General features: G+C 37.1%; 1 protein-coding gene and 1 long non-coding RNA gene across 2 annotated transcripts in view; one reads left to right on the top strand and one right to left on the bottom strand.

Moving 5' to 3' along the window:
- The window catches only part of LOC133100531 (uncharacterized), a 232,872-nt gene extending 219,111 nt beyond the window's left edge, over positions 1–13,761 (top strand). Inside the window, exons 4-5 of the long non-coding RNA XR_009702492.1 lie at positions 12,282–12,416; positions 12,536–13,761. This is a non-coding gene — a long non-coding RNA (uncharacterized LOC133100531). The remainder of the gene's footprint in view (positions 1–12,281; positions 12,417–12,535) is intronic.
- Positions 1–18,742, bottom strand: part of SPAG16 (sperm associated antigen 16) — a 922,479-nt gene that overhangs the window by 16,741 nt on the left and 886,996 nt on the right. The gene's annotated exons all lie outside the window — the stretch shown is intronic.

The raw sequence follows: 18,742 nt of genomic DNA, 5'->3' as shown, positions 1-18,742 counted from the left end.
GTACTATTCCTTGCATGGTCAAATACATCAAGTTTGTTTTTGGATTCTTATTTCCTGGAGACCATACCTCCAAAACAAGAGCTTGGTTGGTTGCATAGGAAAAGTCTATCTGGGGGTTCCTAAGAAAAGGTATATGTGTGGATAAAATTCTAAGTGGGAGGCAAACTGACATTTTCATTGTGTGTAATGAAAATTATCCCCTCATGTCACTATCTGTAGGCATTTTCTTTGGGTTCTATTCAATCCTTCCAGCAATGAATACTGCCTGGTGGCCTGTGTTCCAGGAGCTGAATGAGGGGAAGGGTGGAGAGAACGTTGTTGGTCAAAATCCATGTTTTGTATTTACATTCTGTGCTTTGTGTTTCTGAGGCCAGAGCCCCTTCTGATTCAATTTTTCTGGAGAACAAACCTTTCCTTTGAGAATTGTGGTTGAAGGGAGAATGCTTGGTTGAACAGGGTTGGAGAGAAGATCTCAGGTTTAAACTGCTCTTTATATTAATACAACCATGTCAGCTCCATGCCTCTTCCCTAAATTCTTTGTAGCAGGTGACATCAGTTCCAGAATCATTAGGGAGCTCTGTGGTGTAAATTAGCACATCATCTTAAAGTTTTCCTTTATAGGCACTTGGGTCCTGCATCCTCTACTTTGCTAAGTCAGTTATCACTCCTCCACCTGTCTCCTACTGACATCTCTAGCCCATTACAGTATTCTCTTCATTTTCTGTCTTTGTGTATTTATACCCATGTCCTTCTTTACTGTCATTGTAGTGGTGTCTTGGCATTTAATTCACTATATTTAATGCATTCTTCAGTGTGATATTTACATTTTGGTGATTAAAAAGTGGTGCCAATTTTCCCATATGTATTCTATTCAATAAATTAGGTAATCTAAGCTTTAAGTATATACTTTAAAAATTATTCCACAAGATCTTAAATATGAATTTGAATGAAAAAGATGAATCCCCCTAGTATTTCTGTTTCTCCTTACTTGACCTTCACTCTCCATAGGTGTTTTACATGTACTAGCTTATTCCTCAAAATCATCCTAATGGTTAATACAATATTACAGAAGAAATTAAACTCAAAGAGCTTCAGGAAATTGCCTTGTGTCATACAGCCAGTAAGTAGTAGGGCAAGAATGACCATGCAAGAAGTATGGGTACTTGCATGGAATCACAAAAGACTCTGAATAGCCAAAACCACCCTGAGAAAGAATAACAAAGCTGGAGGCATCACACTTCCTGATTTAAAACTGTATTATAAAGCTATAGCAATCAAAAAGGTATGGTATTGGCATAAAAAGAGACACAAAGATCAACAAAACAGAACTGAGAGCCCAGAAATAAATAATAAACACATATATGGCCAATTAATTTATGACAAAGGAGCCAAGTATACACAATGAGGAAAGGATAGTCTCTTCAATAAATCGATGTTGGGAAAACTGGGTAGCCCATGCAAAAGAATGAAACTGGGCCCTTATCTTATATCATGCACAAAAACCAATCCAAAATGGTTTAAAGACTTGAGCATAAGACCTGAAACAATAACACTCCTAGAAGAAAACGTACAGGGTAAAGTCCTTGATACTGTTCTTGGCAGTGAATTTTGGAGTTGACATCAAAAGTGTAAGCAATGAAAACAAACAAGCAAACAAACCAAAAAACAACAAAACCTACCTCAGGAGGTAAAAGACCTGTACTGGGAAAACTATAAAACACTGATGAAAGAAACTGAAGCTGACCCAAATGGATGTAAAGATATACTGTGTTCTTGGATTGGAAGAATTAATATTGTTAAAATGACCATATCACCCAAGGCAATCTACAGATTCAATGCAATCCCTATCAAAATACCAATGGCATTTTTCACAGAAGTAGAATAATTTTAAATTTGTATAGAAACACAAAGACTCCAAATAGCCAAAATAATCCTGAGAAAGAAGAACAGAGCTAGAGGAATCATGTTCCCTGCCTTCAGACCATGTTACAAAGGCACAGTAATCAAAACAGTATGATACTGGCACAAAAACAGACACATAGATCAATGGACACAATAGAGCACCCAGAAATAAACCCACGCACTTATGGTCAGTTAATCTATGACAAAAGAGGCAAGAATATTCAATGGAGAAAAGACAGTCTCTTTAATAAGTGGTACTGGGAAAACTGGACAATTACATGTGAAAGAATGAAATTAGAACACTCCCTAACACCATATACAAAAATAAACTCAAAATGGATTAAAGACCTAAATGTAAGAGGGGAAACCATAAAACTCCTAGAGGAAAATGTAGGCAGAACACTCTTTGACATAAATCATAGCAATATTTTTTTGACTCTGTTTCATAAAGCAAAAATAAACAAATGGGACTTTAAACTTAAAAGCTTTTGCACAGTAAAAGAAACCATGGACAAAATGAAAAGACAACCTACTGAATGGGAGAAAATATTTACAAATAATATGACAAATAAGGGATTAATATCCAAAATATATAAACAGCTCATACAACTCAACATCAAAAAAACAAACAACCCCATTAAAAAATGGGCAGAAGACCTGAATAGACATTTTTCCAAAGAGGACATGCAGATGACCAACAGGCACATGAAAAGATGCTCAACACTGCTAATCATCGGAGAATGCAAATCAAAGCACAATGAGATATCATCTCACACCTGTCAGAATGACTATCATCAAAGTGTCTACAAATAACAAATGTTGGTGAGGATATGGAGAAAAGGGAGCCCCATACACTGTGGGTGGGAATGTAAACTGGTGCAACCATGGTGGAAAACAGTATGGAGGTTTCTCAAAAAAACTAATAATAGAACTACCATATTCCTCTCCTGGGTATATATTTGAAAAAAACCCAAAAAACATTAATTCAAAAAGATATATGCACCCCAATGTTCATAGCAACATTATTTACAATTGCCAAGATATGGAAGCAACCTAAGTGTCCATCAACAGGTTAAGGAAGATGTGGGGTGTATATATATATGTAAATGTATATATATACATACACTATTTATATACATATGATATATATATAGTATATGGTATATATATATAGTATATATATGGTATATATATAGTATATATATATAGTATATATATATGTGTATATATATGGTATTATATATATAGATGTGGTGTTTGTGTGTGTATATATATATACATATATATACATACAATGGAATATTACTCAGCTGTAAAAAAAATGAAATTTTGCTATTTGTAGCAACATGGATGGACTTGGAGGGTATTATGCTAAATGAAATAAGACAGAGAAAGACAAATACTGTATGATATCACTTATATGTGGAATCTAAAAAATAAAACAAACTAGCAAATATAATAAAAAAGAAACAGACTCACAGAACAAATTAGTGGTTACCAGTTGGAAGAGGGGAGGGGCAACATAGGAGTGGGGATCAAGAGGTACTAACTAATTTGTATAAAATAAGCTACAAGGATATATTGTACAATACTGGGAATATAGCCAATATTTTATAACAACTATAAATGAATTATAACCTTTAAGAATTGTGAATCACTATATTGTACACCTGTAACTTATATAATATTGTACATCAGCTATACTTCAAAAAAAGATGAAAAAGAAAACCAAGTGGCACTACTTCAAACTAAAATTCTTCTGCACAGCAAAGAAAACCATCAACAAAATGAAAAGGCAACCTACTAAATCAGAGAAAATATTTGAAAATCATACCTGATAAGGAGTTAATATCCAAAATACATAACAAACTCATACAGCTCAATAGCAGAAAAAACAATCTGATTAAAAACGGGCAGAAGATCTCAATAGACATTTTTCCAAAGAAGAGGTACAGATGGCCAACAGGTACATGAAAACGTGCTTAACATGACCAATCATCAGGGATATGCAAATCAAAATCACAGGGAGATATCACCTCATACCTACTAGAATGGCTATTATAAAAAAGACAAGAAATAACAAGGGTTGGTGAGGTTATCGGGGAAAGGGAACTCTTCTGCACTGTTGGTGGGAATTTAAATTGGTGCAGCCACTATGGAAAACTGTATGGAGCTTCCTCAAAAAATAAAAATGGAACGACCACATGAGCCAGCAATTCCCCTTCTGGGTATTTATCCAAAGGAAACAAAACACTAACTTGAAAAGATACAATGTTCATTGCAGCATTATTTACATTAGTCAAGAATGGAAGCAATGGAAGCATCCATCAATGTATAAATAGATAAAGAAATGATATATAAATGGTATATAGGTACAGTGGAATATTATTCAGTCATAGAAAAGAAGGAAATCTTGCCATTTGCGACAACATGGATGGACCTTGAGAGCACTACTCTTGGTGAAATAAGTCAAAGAATGACCAATACTCTACTATTTCACTTATGTGTGGAATCTAAAAAAAAGAAAAAAGAAAAACAAACAACCCCAAAATAAAAAACAAAACGTGAACTCATAGATACAGAGTACAGATTGTGGCTGCCAGAGGCGAGGGTTGGGAAGCAGGCAAAAGGTACAAACTTTCAGTTATAAGATTAATGAATTCTGAGGACGTAATGTACAGCGTGGTGACTATAGTTAACAATACTGACTGTACATTTAAAAGTTGCTAAGAAAGGAGCTTTTAAAAGTTTTCATCACATGAAAAAAATTTGTAACCATGTGAGGTGATAGGTGTTAATGATTACTACCATACATTTAGTTAACTAAATGTATGGTAGTAATCATTTCCCAATATATACATATACCAAATCATGTTGTACACCTTAACCTAATACAATGTTGTCAATTATATCCCAAAACTGGAGAAAAATAAAATTTAAATATAGAAACTCTTAAGCCAAAAAAAATGAAGTTTGGGTCCAAGATTCCTCCTCTTAACCATATGCATATGCCTGTTTAAATACAGGTCATGGCTTTGTGATCTTTAATATGATAATACTTACCTCTACAGCCCTTAAGAGCTCCCAAGAACCATCATGTCTAAAGCTACAGATATATCTAATCAAGTGCCCTCCTCAGCTAATGATCATCAGCTCAGAAACATCTCTGGGCTTTGCTCTGCACTTCCTTTAAGCTTCTTTTCTCATGGAACATGCCTTAACTATGCTTGTTAGTTTCATATGTGGACTTGTCTCTTTTGCCTCTTATTCATTGGCAGCTCAATTTTGGACCATGATTTTGAGTCTGATCTGGCTCTCCATTGGAACTGTGCTTCTGGTAACTTTTCCCTGGGCTCCACATATTCCATCTAGTTGAATATGAGCCACACAACCAACACTCCCCTCTGGAATCAATGTTGTATTCCCTGACTACCACCTGCCTCTCTCATCTCATTGGGGGGAGGAATGACAATGTTCTACTGTCTTTCTAATTGGATGGTACTGGATTTTAACTGCCCCTTCAAATTATATTTTTAGTGATATTTAATTCAGCATTCAGAATATGACCGTTTTTAACCAATTTATACTCAAAGTGAGCCTGAGATAAAATGGGAGCTGCGCGGTGTAGAAGAATAGTCACTTGTTTGGCTATCCAGGAAGCCAAGTTTAATTTTAGCCTTGAGAGAATTTGAAATCATTATAATTAGATGAGTATTAAAGCCCACAAGTGAAAAGGACTCTTTTTTTTTAAAGCACACCCATTCATTTAGCATCAATTCACAACTGGCAGTTCATTCTCCCAAATGCTTTATCACTGAGCATGCATACAGAGTTATCTGGAGGAGTTCAAGTAACTTGGAAGTAGATCATTGGTGGGGATGTGATATAGACACTATATTTAACTGGAGTATCTATAGAAATGTATAAAATGTGTATGTATTTGTAGAGAAGATTATATTGTTTCACGTATTTTATTTGTGAGGCACAATAATGGGATAGTTGGTTTAGAATGATTGTAGGGTACGCCCTGCACATGGTGCTGGGCATCAGTACAGATGTTAGGTAACAACCACTCCTGAGCTTGGGCTCCAAGGTTAATTTGAAGTGCACTCCAGAAAAATAGGCACTTATTTCACAGTTGCTTTAAAATGCTACGTAAGTTCTGTTTCAGTCCAGACTAATGCCCTGATTGAAGAACGTCAGTAATATGATGATCTGAGGTATCTTGAAAAACAGATGAGAAAATATGACTTGCAGTTTAGTCTTCTAGCCCTGCAATTCTAGAACTAAAAGGTGCTTTTGTAAGATTTAGAAGAAAACAGTTTCAAAAATGGGCTTTGGAATTTCCAGTAGAAAATGAAAGCAAGGACTCTTAACATAAGCATGTTATTGTCAACAGTGGCATCTCTATTAAGCTTGTTCCCTTACTTAAACACTCCTATTACTGTCATCTCTCAGGTTTGTCATACCCACTGCCCTGACAGTACAAACATTCCACTGTAAAATCTGTCAAAGAGGCCAGTTGATTTCCTACATCTTCCGACACATGCTGCTCTTTAACATCAGCCTGTCAGAACACCTAAGAGAAAGGCATCAGCTTACATGCTTGGAGCTGAGGCTAGGACTACCATCACACACACTGTAATCGTTAGCCTTTCCCTGCTATAAAATTCTGCCTTTTGGAACCATAGAACCTGTTGCTGGAAAATGCTATTGGCATAAATCTATCATGCAAATTAGATTGCATACATCTCGGTGGAACTAGTTATTTCAAAAAAAACATTTTTTTTCCTGGTGTGAATCTGCTTTAATTTCTTTAATGATAAGTTGTTTTCAAATGTATATTGGATTTTCCTCTGCCACAATCAAGTGATTCCTGCATAGAAGTCAAGAAAAATATTTTTGGCTTGACTTGTCTTGATTATATTCTATTCTTGTGGGATATATACACCCTTGCATTCATCTTAAGTTTGTCTTATCTTGGGAGGAATGTTCCTTTTGGTTTCAAAAATGTGATTAGGTAATTTCAGGGTGACATACTGGACAGTCTTTCATTTACAAAAGATGGTTTTCTTGGCACCCCATGGGGAGGTCATTGAGCTTTTATGTTCTCTCTTTTTATCTGGTTCTCTTGTGGTATGTGTTTATGGGAGGCCTGGGGGCAGTCTATTAATATAAGGGATGTTCTCATAAAAGAATGTAGCTAATTTTATAACAAATACAACAGAATGTCTAAAATCAGTACACATGGTATATTCACGTAGTCACCTTGGGAGGATGTGGACTTATCCCAAAGACCTTTTTTGGAATGCCTTCAGAGTGTACGGCAGCACATGCTTTTATCCCTACTCAGTAAAGTTTATTTTAGTATTTGAAATTAAAAAGTCATACATTATCACCATAATAATGAACAAAAGTATCCAAAATAAAAATGATGACCACACACTTACCCCAACAACTTACTTTAACCCCTGGCTTAATCCCCCCTTGATGAAGCTAATTTTAGTATCTTGGTTTATAATCATTCCACAGTTTTCATCTGCTCATAAAACATATACACTATATATATGGATTTAATTTTTAAGGAGAATATATAGATTATATATATTCTTTAACAGTTCTTTTCCCTTTAACAGTATATTGTGGGTATGGGCAGGTCTACCATGAAATAAATGAACTATGAACTTTAGGGTCCCTTACTTTCATGGGCCCTTTCCAAGGCCCTGAAAGGGGGAGATCCTAACAATTTTTTTTTATTATTATATTTTTGTATTTTTTATTTCTGAAGGAGGCCCTTGACCTTTTAATGTACCAGGCTCTACAAAATCTGGATCTATTTCTGAGCTTGGACATCTTTCTAGGCCAGTAGATCTGGTCTATGTATATCCTTTTTGTTCTAGTATTCTCATGAATATGAATCTTTCCAACAGAAGAGAATTGTCAAATATACAAAGAAATACATACAAGGATTACTGTAACATTTTTAAGATATTAAAAATAGGACAATCTGGATCTTCTCATCACTTGGGGAGAAGTTAAAAAATTATGGTACAACCATACTTTGTGTGGTTTTGCATTTTCTAAAGTGATGGTAAATTGTTGGTTTCTAAGGATAGATTTGACTTTTGGAAGCAATCAAAAGGTATTCAGAGTCTTGTGAAAGAAGAGGAGACACTGGAATAGTATTACCTTTGGTTAAACCAAATTAGAACATGACTGCAAAGTCATGGGATTATTTATTTGGCCAAATCCTCCCTTCAACAGCAGTGCATTGAGAACCTGCTCTGTTTCAGGTATTCTGGTGGTTAAAACAGCGCCCCATTTTTAAAAGTGGAAACAACATTTGCATGATAATCCCCGTTTAATGCAGAGTGTCAGATAGCAGGCACTCAAGGAGTCTTTGTTAAAAGAATAAGCAAGTAAGAGATAAGATTTGTGGTTACAAAAAAGAGGGGTGTTGTGGTGAGGGGAAATAAATGAAGGTCGTCAAAAGGTACCAACTTCCAGATATAAGATTATAAGTACTAGGGATATAATGTACACATGATAACTATAGTTATGATTGTTTTGTGGCATATTTGGACCTTGTTTAGAAAGTACATCCTAAGAATTCTTATCACAAGGAGATAAACTTTTCCTTTCTTTCTTAATCTATATGAGATGATGGATGTCAACTAAATTTATTATGTAATCCTTTCATATACTGTAAGTCAGGTCATTATGGTGTATACCTTAAACTTATACAGTGCTGTAGGCCAATTATATCTCAACAAAATTGGAAGAAAAAGGATAAGCAAGTGAATCAATAAGATGCTATAATGGTATTATGTATATGGCATTATAAGAACACAAAAGAAGGAGAGATGTTAATTACTTAAGGGTGTCAGACAATGGTTGCTTCACAGAGGATATGATGTTTGAGCTTAATCTTTAAAGATAAAAAGAAACTGAAGGGAAAAAAAGAGTGAACAGAAAACATTTCGGTTAAAAGGAAGTAGTATATAAAAAGACATAGATGTGTAAAATTTGACTTGTATTAATCGGGCTTGGAGTACAGGGTCTGTATATGATTAATAGAAGCTGGGATTGAAAAAGTTAGGTAGCTGCCCAAAGGCAAGTAGTTCTCCTCATTTCATATTCTTATACTGATTCCTTATTTTCATTCCTCAGTGGTCTTTGTTAGAACAAAATTTCTCTATTGGATGAACTTTGTTTACCATACTTAGCTGACATTTCCCTCTAATGTTCTTTAAAAAAATATTCACAGTTTTTCCCTTTCTGGAGCATGCTATGAGGTGGTTATTATCAAAGGTATATACAAGGTAAGAGCCAAGTTGAAATATTAATAGAAAATCAGGGTCATGAAAAAAGATAACACACAAATGGCAACCAGAAAATTCAACACAGTGTCTTCATTATTGAACTTCAGATTTGAATCTGTGCTTGCTGGTAACTAAGTCAAAAAATAAGTTCACAGTTTTAATTAAAAAAAGATATAACTCTGAAAGTAATATTCTTTGTGTCTCTTTATAAAGAATAATTCTTGGAGTCAGAATGCCTTGGTGGTAGTTACTTAAGCTGTTATAGCAAATGGAGATTTTATGTGGTTTAAATGAGATACTAATAGGTAAGAAGTTTAGTATGTGTTAGGAACTGATCTAAGTACTTTACATATGTTAGGTCATTTAAACCTCACGGTAACTCCAAAGCTGGGGACTGTTATCTTCTGCCCCATTTTACAAATGACGCACTGAGAAGTTAAATAAGTCTCCAAAGAGCATATAACAGTGAGTGATAGAGCCAGAATTTGAACCCCAGTTGGCCCTGTTCTGAAGCCAGGCTCTGAACTACAGGCCATGCTGCCCATCTGAAACAATGAAAGCCACCAGACAGTGCCTGGCACATCGTGAGTGCTTAATATCTATCTAATGGCTCTTAGTGCTATGATAGAGGACAGAACATTTTCAATCCCTATCTGAAAGCAAACATAGTCACCTAAAGATGACTTCTTTTAGTTCGTCTCCCACATTACAGATTGAGGAAGCAAACATATGCTTTGGAAACCAGATCAGCAGATGGCTTGTTTGGCGACCTATTGCATAAATTGAAGAAATGAAAGAGGTTTCCTTCCTAGAAAACATGTTCTGTCACTGGCATGCAAGGACCGACCTTCTGTCTAGAGTGGGATGCAGGGTGTTTACCAGGAGGGCATCCAAGATACTTAAGACATTTTTATATAAGTGAAATAGTGAGTGGAAAAGTAGAGATAGTGGTTGTGAGGAGGAAAATTAGTTAAACTTCCTTTCTGTGAAACATGGCACCAGCCTGAAACCCAGCATGGTTTCCTGAGTGAAGATCACAGCAAGAAACAGGGGCAGAATGAGAAGTACATTCATATTAATTGTCCCATTTAAATTCCATAACCTGGTGTGTCACGAGATTACTTCTAGAGAACAAATGAGTGCTAATAAGTGCTGGTATTATTTAAATAGAAAAGGAGAATCCCACATATAAAATAAAAATTATTGGAAAATTTTAAAAATTGAAAATATTATAACAAATAAATTTCAGGTGGTAACTGTCATGCCTTGGTAAAGAACAAGTCTTTCAGACAACTCAAATATCTTTGTGTCCAAGATCAAAAGCAGAGACTTGGTTTTAAATTGAAATGATCTGGCATGGTCTTGGACAGGTTAGTAGCTCATATTCAAAGTAATGATGCTATTTTAGAAGTCCTGGACCTAGTATCTTAAATATATATCCATCACCTGTAGGATAGAAGAAATATGTCAGCGATAACAGCCTAATGGGCAAAGTTGTTTTATCAACAGAGATTGATAGAGGGTTTGTCATGTGCGTGAATTTTTACAACATTCTCCACTCTGGTCTTCTAGCATCTTCTCTTCTCTCTCTCTAAACAAATCTCCACACAACGGTGAGTTTTAAGAAATCTAAATCTGATCATGTCACTCACAGCCAGTCCTTTGATGGATTCCCATTTGCCCTATGGTTTACATAATCTCCCATCTGTTCAATTTTTATATCACCTGCCCCCACCTGTCTCCCACCTCCCAGCCTCAGATTCGCTCTGGTGCAATGTTCTTCCCTCCAAGCACCTCCTTTTCCTTATTAAATGAGTTCCCTTCTAGTTCTAGTCCAAAGGCCCCTCCTTTGGGGAACCTCCTTGGATCTCTCGACTATGTCTAGGACCTCGTTATATGCCTCCACAGTACCTATTCCTCTTTCCTGCACCATGCAACATGTAACTACTTCAATTATTTGTGATAATAATGCCTGTCTTCCCCACTAGACTATATATTGCCAAGGACAAACACTATAAACTGTGCTCAATAAAAAGTTTACTGACTGAATGGAGTTTGTTGCTTAAGGGATAGGAGAGAGAAGGAAGGGTGCTAAGGTAGGGTGGCGGCTTCAGCATGAGCAGAGGCACAGAGGTGGGGAGCGCACGGCAAGCCTTTGGGTTGGTGACACTCAGTAATCCTTTACGAAAGGCCTTAGCCATAGCCGTGCTGAGAGAGGCAGAAGGACAAACAGGCTGATCTGATGGGGCCCTTTCTACTCTATGATTTTCTGTATCTGGCACATCTTTTTACAACTCTCAGAGGAAAAAGCCCAGTCTCTGGTTGCATATTGAATAACTGTTTGGACACAAAAAAGGGACATGAAGGCAACGTTCTTCATTTAGAAAAAGATGCTCTTATTCAATATGAAAACTTTCAGTAAGCACAGACCAATGTCATGCGCTTGATGGATACTCAATAACTGAGCTATTGTTGCTGAGAGAGGATGATGCCCACTCTAAGAATCTCTCCGCCACTATTATCTTTTCAAACACACCCTCCTCCACGAGAGCGATTAAGTCTGAAGGCTATTACCTGCAATTGCAAAATCTGCTGCACAGAACAGCACCTGCCATGAGTTATAACGGTACTTATTACACTAATGTTGAGTCACTGGATAGGGAACCACAAAATCTAAGGTTAGGTATGAAAAATGTAGGATCTATCTTGCAACAAGTAAGTTTTGGTTTAGGGATACTGAGCATTTCTTCTCAGTGGAGTTATGTTAACAAAAAGCCATTTTGCAAGGATGAATTATGCTTCTTTGCACATTTGTAATGGAATTTAGTTCTTAGTCAAACATGAATCAGGTTAGAGCCATTCCGTATTAATCAGATATTTTTTGAGTATTTGATCTTTCTGGTCATTGGCATCATTCACATGGGTAAGCCACAAATATTTTCTATTCACCACATGGCATTGACCCTGGCAATAGGAGGGATAGTCAATGATTCTGTTGCTGCAAAACCTGGTTAACAAACCACTGTGATATTTATTTTTCTTTTTCCAAATCTGCAGGGAAATAAATTTATGGATCACTTAACCTTTTGCCCAAGGAACAAATCCAAGTCAGTTCTGAATTAATATTGCTCTGAGGATGCAAAGCGAGGTCTGGTTTTCAATGCAAAGCTGAGGGTTAAGGCAACAATCCAGGTAAGAGGTAGAACTGCTTGTCCTCACCTGATTTAAATGATTGCTCCAGCCCTAAGTATATTTGCACAGACATCTAATAGAATGCTTTTTGTTTGTTTGTCGTGCTTTGCTTTGTTCAGCTTGTATGAAGTAACAAACTGCCTACTACTTTGAATCAGAGTTCTCCAAGGCCAGAAAAATGACAGTCACCTATGTCCCATTGGAGACGGCACAGATGCTGATATTCCTTCCTCACCTGAAGACCCCTGATCTGGCTTCACCCATAAAATCTGCCTGTACTCAACATCAGAAGGTGTGGAGAATGCATCAAAAATTTTGTAGATGGTTCTGATTTCTACATTACATTCCAAAGCTTGCCAAATATGCTGTAAATGTGAGGTTCTAGGCTCCTATTCAAATAATAAAATCTCTTGGGTGTTCCGAAAATATTTTACTCAAAATGAAAAATGTTGGCAGAAAAGAGGCAACCATCTTTGGGAATTATGCCTTCCCGTAGCTCACACTCAATGTATGAAGAACTTGCCTATGTGAAAGGGCATCATTGCTCTTTCATACTTGGAATAACTTTTCCAAAAGAAAAGCACCTCTTGATTTTGCTAAGTTACCAAAGATCCGGTTTGATGCAGGAACTGTTAGAAATTTAGCTTTGGCATGCATTTTCTTAATAGTAACTGGGAATTTTAAACTATTTAGAAATGGCCCCTGCTTTGCGCCTTCCTTTGAACTATCCCCTGAACACACTGAGTATTCTTTAAAACATGTGATAATCAATACTTTGAAAGGTACTGCTTCTTAGAATTGTTGTCACTAAGCATACCAATTTTCTTGAAAAAAAAAGTGCCATTCTACTTTCCCTTGCAAAGGGAAAAAGGGTATTTACAGACACAGCAGTACCAAGAATTCCCTTATGATCTGGAGGAAACTAGGAGTGATTATCCATCCCAGTGGATTCAGTAGCAAATAGGGACCCTTTTCTGCTTATTTACTGAAATTGCCTTAATAAATTCTCCTCTGGAGAGTAAGAACCAATTACACTAATGTAGATGTGGAACCAATAATTGACTTCACATCATGGAAAACATCCACTGAAAATGGTGATGCAAATAGTGGTGACCACGTTCAACTCACTGCTGTTGCCTGATATGTGCTGTGGTGTTTATCATTTCCACTCTGTGATTTCAAGTCACAGCTACCATGAAAAAATGTTTTGTGGATCCCGAGAGCCTCTGAGCCATCTCATGTTGGAAGTATGCTCTGTTTTAACTTTGTTATATACTGGTCTATCTCTAAATTAGAAGTAAATTAAACAATGTATATGCCAGTAAATTATCTCTGGAAACTGACTCTAACAGGATCTTTACTTTTTTTCATTAAAAAATAAAATAAAAGAAACTTGGGTCCCATTCTGTTGCTCATTTTCTGCATATTAAAACTCTCACTCATTATTAACAGTTCTTGAACAATAAAGCAGAAGCAATCACACAGGACTACATAAAATGCAATTTCAGTAGGGTTCAATAGAAGCATTTCTGAAAACTGTTTTAGGCATTTTCTTCAAGACTGCCAGGGACTAGAAATGCTTTCCAAACACTAACATTTTGCAATGCCTGAAAATTCATGCGATGCTTATTGGGTAAAAAGATCTTTCGTTTCTACCCCATGAATGCCAATAGTGGAATCTGTGCTATTTTAAAGGTCGTCATTATAGGTCTGGGACTTAAGGATCTGCCTTGCTTAAGGCAAACTGTTCCATAAATTTTGTTGGATAATGACACACACCCACTGTAAACACACTGTTTTACCATCTTGCTCTATCCTTGCCTTCCTCTCTGCTGACAAGATGTTTGCTAAGTTGACCATTCTTTCATTTGTTTAGTCCTTCATTTAACAATAATGATTTGTTGTGGGTCAGGCACTGTACTTGGAACTGGAGATGCAGTGTTTCTAAGATGCAGTCTCTGCCCTTGTGAAATTCAGGATCTGGACCATTCATACCCTGTTTCCCGGATGCCTGGGCTCTCCTGAGCTGTATATATGGCTGGGGCAGTTTGAGTGTTCTTTCTGAAAGGTCTCCAGAAACAGAAGGGTATTGAAGGGTAATTCTTTTCTATCTTTGGTGTGAATCCTCTGTAAATGCTTAGACCATGATAGAGGAAGGATATGCCCACCCAGCAAGCCAAATTACCATAATCAATCCTGATGAGCATGTTATTGCACTTAGGTTTCCCTTATTTTTAATTGGGGTAGAGCAGACAAAGGGGCCACGAAGCCACTATATCCATTCTAGCTTTCTTCTGGAACTAATCTAGAGGGACCTTCCTTCATCTCTATTTTTAGTTCTAACAAACTTGGGGAAAGTTTGATGCTCCTCCGATTTCTCTGCCTCTCTATAGGACATCAGGACCAGTTTGGGGATAAATCTTAAGTCATAAGGATAGTGTTAGGATGGGGCAACTCTATTCAGATATTCAACTCTGGGAGTGGCCCCTCAGAGTACAGAAGGAAGAACATGGGCTTAGGAATCATACTGCCTTAAGGTTAATAACAGCTCTGACATTTACAAGCTTTGCAAGTCAGTTCTCAAATTTCCCCTTCTCTAAAATTGCAGAAAGTAATGCATTGAAGGTTGGAGATTAAATGAAGTATCTTACAAATAAGTGTACATAGCTCAGTACATACCTTATCACTACCCAACTGATATCCTTTCTGTATCCTTTTTTTCTCCCTGTATTACTTTGCCTGGCTACAGAGCTGGTTGGGTAGGAAGTTCCTCAGAACTATCATATCAGATACTTGTACAACACATATGAAGACGCAGATTTCAATGCAGTAATGTATACAAAGGAATGTATCTATTTTCAAAGGGAATGCACCATTTTTAGGGATGACTCACAAGAGGCTATCTGGTGTCAATCTAATCCAGAGTTCAGCAAGCTGCAGCAGGTATGCCAGACAGTGGTGTGACGAGCCAAGGTGCTGGGCATGTTGCCATTCCCCAGGTGGAAAAAAGTCCAGAGTCACTGCCAGTCTGAGCCTGGCAGAATGAGTTGTGAGTTTTACTAACAGCTGCTGCTCCTTCTATTACACAACTGTCCTTACAGGGCAAGGGAAAACATGGCCAAGTAAAAGTTGGAGCTTGTTTCCTAGTCCTGGGACTGAGGGCACAGTATCCCTGGAACTTGTTTAAGCATTCTCAACCCTACACTTTCCTAATGACAGGATTTTGTGATATACTTTGTGGGGCATTGCAAATATTCAATCTGCCTATGTTTTCCTCTTGCCCTTTTCTAATAGAATTCTGATTTCGTTCAGGCATCTGCCGTATCACAGGTAGCCCTTAAGGGAAGCTCCAGGGATGGGCCCTGATTTGTCCAAATCTATCAAGGTAGATAATTAGGAGAAGCCTGGCTTTTTACTGCTAAAAATCAACAAGGAAGCATTTAACTCCAATTGCTACTGGCAGTCTTCTCAAATTTATAAGGGAGAAGTCAATAGAACAGAAATACCTACAGAGCAGAGATACAGGAATGAATTAAGTGGAATCACTGATGATATTACTGAGACAATGAACTCTGCCTCTTATCAGACTTCCTAATTTGCAAACCAGTGTACTTTCTTACTATTTAAACTAGTTTGGTTTGAAGTTCTTGCTATTCGAAGCCAAATTATCCCTAACTGATTTCCCTTTTATACTAGTTTCTTATTGCCGCTGTCACCATTACCACAACTTAATGGCTTAAAACACACAAATTCATTATTTTACAGTTTTAGAGACCAGAAGTCTGAAATGGGGCAGCAGAGCTGCATTCTTTCCAGAGGCTCTAGGGAAGAATCCACTTTCTTGCCTTTCTGGGCTCCTAGAGGCTGCCTGCATTCCTTGGCTTGGCTATGGCTCCACCTCTACTTTTGTCATCACATCTGCTTTTCTGTCTCTGATTCTCCTGCCCCCTCTTACTAGGACCTTTGTGATTATATTGGGTCCCCTGGATAAATCCATGATAACCCCCCATCTCAACAGTTCTAGTTTAATCACATCTGCAAAGTCCCTTTTACCCTATAAGGTAACATAGCCTCAGATTCCAGGGATTAGAACACGCTATCTTTGGGGGGCCATTATTTTGCTTGTCACATGTCCTTAATATAGCCACATGGCCCCATTCCTAAGCACTACTAATATCACATTTTACATTTTAAAAATTTGTCATTTATTCATGTCATTTAATCAACATGTATGGAATCCTACCCTGCATGCTAGCCATCATGCTAAGCATCTCTCTTACAAAGATGAATGTCTTTGTTCCTCTTCAAAACAGGAAGACAGACAAGGAGTCAGGAGATCTTTTTAGAGAATGTTCAGTGCTGTAGGGAAAGCTGTGTGAACAGAGAAGGACACCCAGTCTAACTGCTGAGTTAGGCTTGGTTTCGTTATAATAAAGTCTTTTTCGTTGAAGATATAGAAGATTCACTACAACACAAGATTATCATCAAGAAAAATATCGACCAGAGCCTCTCATCAAGCCTCTTAGATAGCCTCAACCACCAGAGGGCAAACAGCAGAAGCAAGAAAAACTATAATCCTGCAGCCTGTGGAACAAAAACCACATTCACAGAAAGATAGACAAGATGAAAAGGCAGAGGGCTATATACCAGATGAAGGAACAAGATAAAACCCCAGAAAAACAACTAAATGAAGTGGAGATAGGCAACCTTCCAGAAAAAGAATTCAGAATAATGAGAGTGAAGATGATCCAGGACCTCGGAAAAACAATGGAGGTAAAGATCGAGAAGATGCAAGAAATGTTTAACAAAGACCTAGAAGAATTAAAGAACAAACAAACAGAGATTAACAATACAATAACTGAAATGAAAACTACACTAGAAGGAATCAGTAGCAGAATAACTGAGGCAGAAGAACGGATAAGTGACCTGGAAGACAGAATGGTGGAATTCACTGCTGCGGAACAGACTAAAGAAAAAAGAATGAAAAGAAATGAAGACAGCCTAAGAGACCTCTGGGACAACATTAAACGCAACAACATTTGCATTATAGGGGTCCCAGAAGGAGAAGAGAGAGAGAAAGTACCAGAGAAAATATTTGAAGGGATTATAGTCGAAAGCTTCCCTAGCGTGGGAAAGGAAATAGCCACCCAAGTCCAGGAAGCGCAGAGAGTCCCATACAGGATAAATCCAAGGAGAAACATGCCGAGACACATAGTAATCAAATTGGCAAAAATTAAAGACAAAGAAAAATTATTGAAAGCAGCAAGGGAAAAACAACAAATAACATACAAGGGAACTCCCATAAGGTTAACAGCTGACTTCTCAGCAGAAACTCTACAAGCCAGAAGGGAGTGGCATGATATACTTAAAGTGATGAAAGGGAAGAACCTACAACCAAGATTACTCTACCCAGCAAGGATCTCATTTAGATTTGATGGAGAAATCAAAAGATTTACACCAAACCAGCTCTACAAAAAATGCTAAAGGAACTTCTCTAAGTGGGAAACACAAGAAAGAAAAGGACCTACAAAAACAAACCCAAAACAATTAAGAAAATGGTCATAGGAACATACATATGGATAATTACCTTAAACGTGAATGGATTAAATGCTCCAACCAAAAGGCACAGGCTTGCTGAATGGATAAAAAAACAAGACCCATCTATATGCTGTCTACAAGAGACCCACTTCAGACCTAGGGACACATACAGACTGAAAGTGAGGGGATGGAAAAAGATATTCCATGCAAATGGAAATCAAAAGAAAGCTGGAGTAGCAATTCTCCTACCAGACAAAATAGACTTTAAACTAAAGAATGTTATAAGAGACAAGGAAGGACACTACATAATGATCAAGGGATCAATCCAAGAAGAAGATATAACCATTATAAATATATATGCACCCAACATAGGAGCACCTCAATATATAAGGCAACTGCTAAGAGCTATAAAACAGGAAATTGACAGTAACACAATAATAGTGGGGGACTTTAACACCTCACTTACACCAATGGACAGATCATCCTAAATGAAAATAAATAAGGAAACAGAAGCTTTAAATGACATAATAGACCTGATAGATTTAATTGATATTTATAGGACATTCCATCCAAAAACAGATTACACCTTCTTCTCAAGTGCACACGGAACATTCTCCAGGATAGATCACATCTTGGGTCACAAATCAAGCCTCAGTAAATTTAAGAAAATTGAAGTCATACCAAGCATCTTTTCTGACCACAGTGCTATGAGATTAGAAATGAATTACAGGGAAAAAACGTAAAAAACACAAACACATGGAGGCTAAACAATACGTTACTAAATAACC

The sequence above is a fragment of the Eubalaena glacialis genome, chromosome 1, assembly GCF_028564815.1.
Source record: "Eubalaena glacialis isolate mEubGla1 chromosome 1, mEubGla1.1.hap2.+ XY, whole genome shotgun sequence".
Lineage (NCBI taxonomy): Eukaryota > Metazoa > Chordata > Mammalia > Artiodactyla > Balaenidae > Eubalaena > Eubalaena glacialis.
Note: the sequence above shows the minus strand (reverse complement) of the source record. Positions and strands in the feature narration are given on the sequence as shown.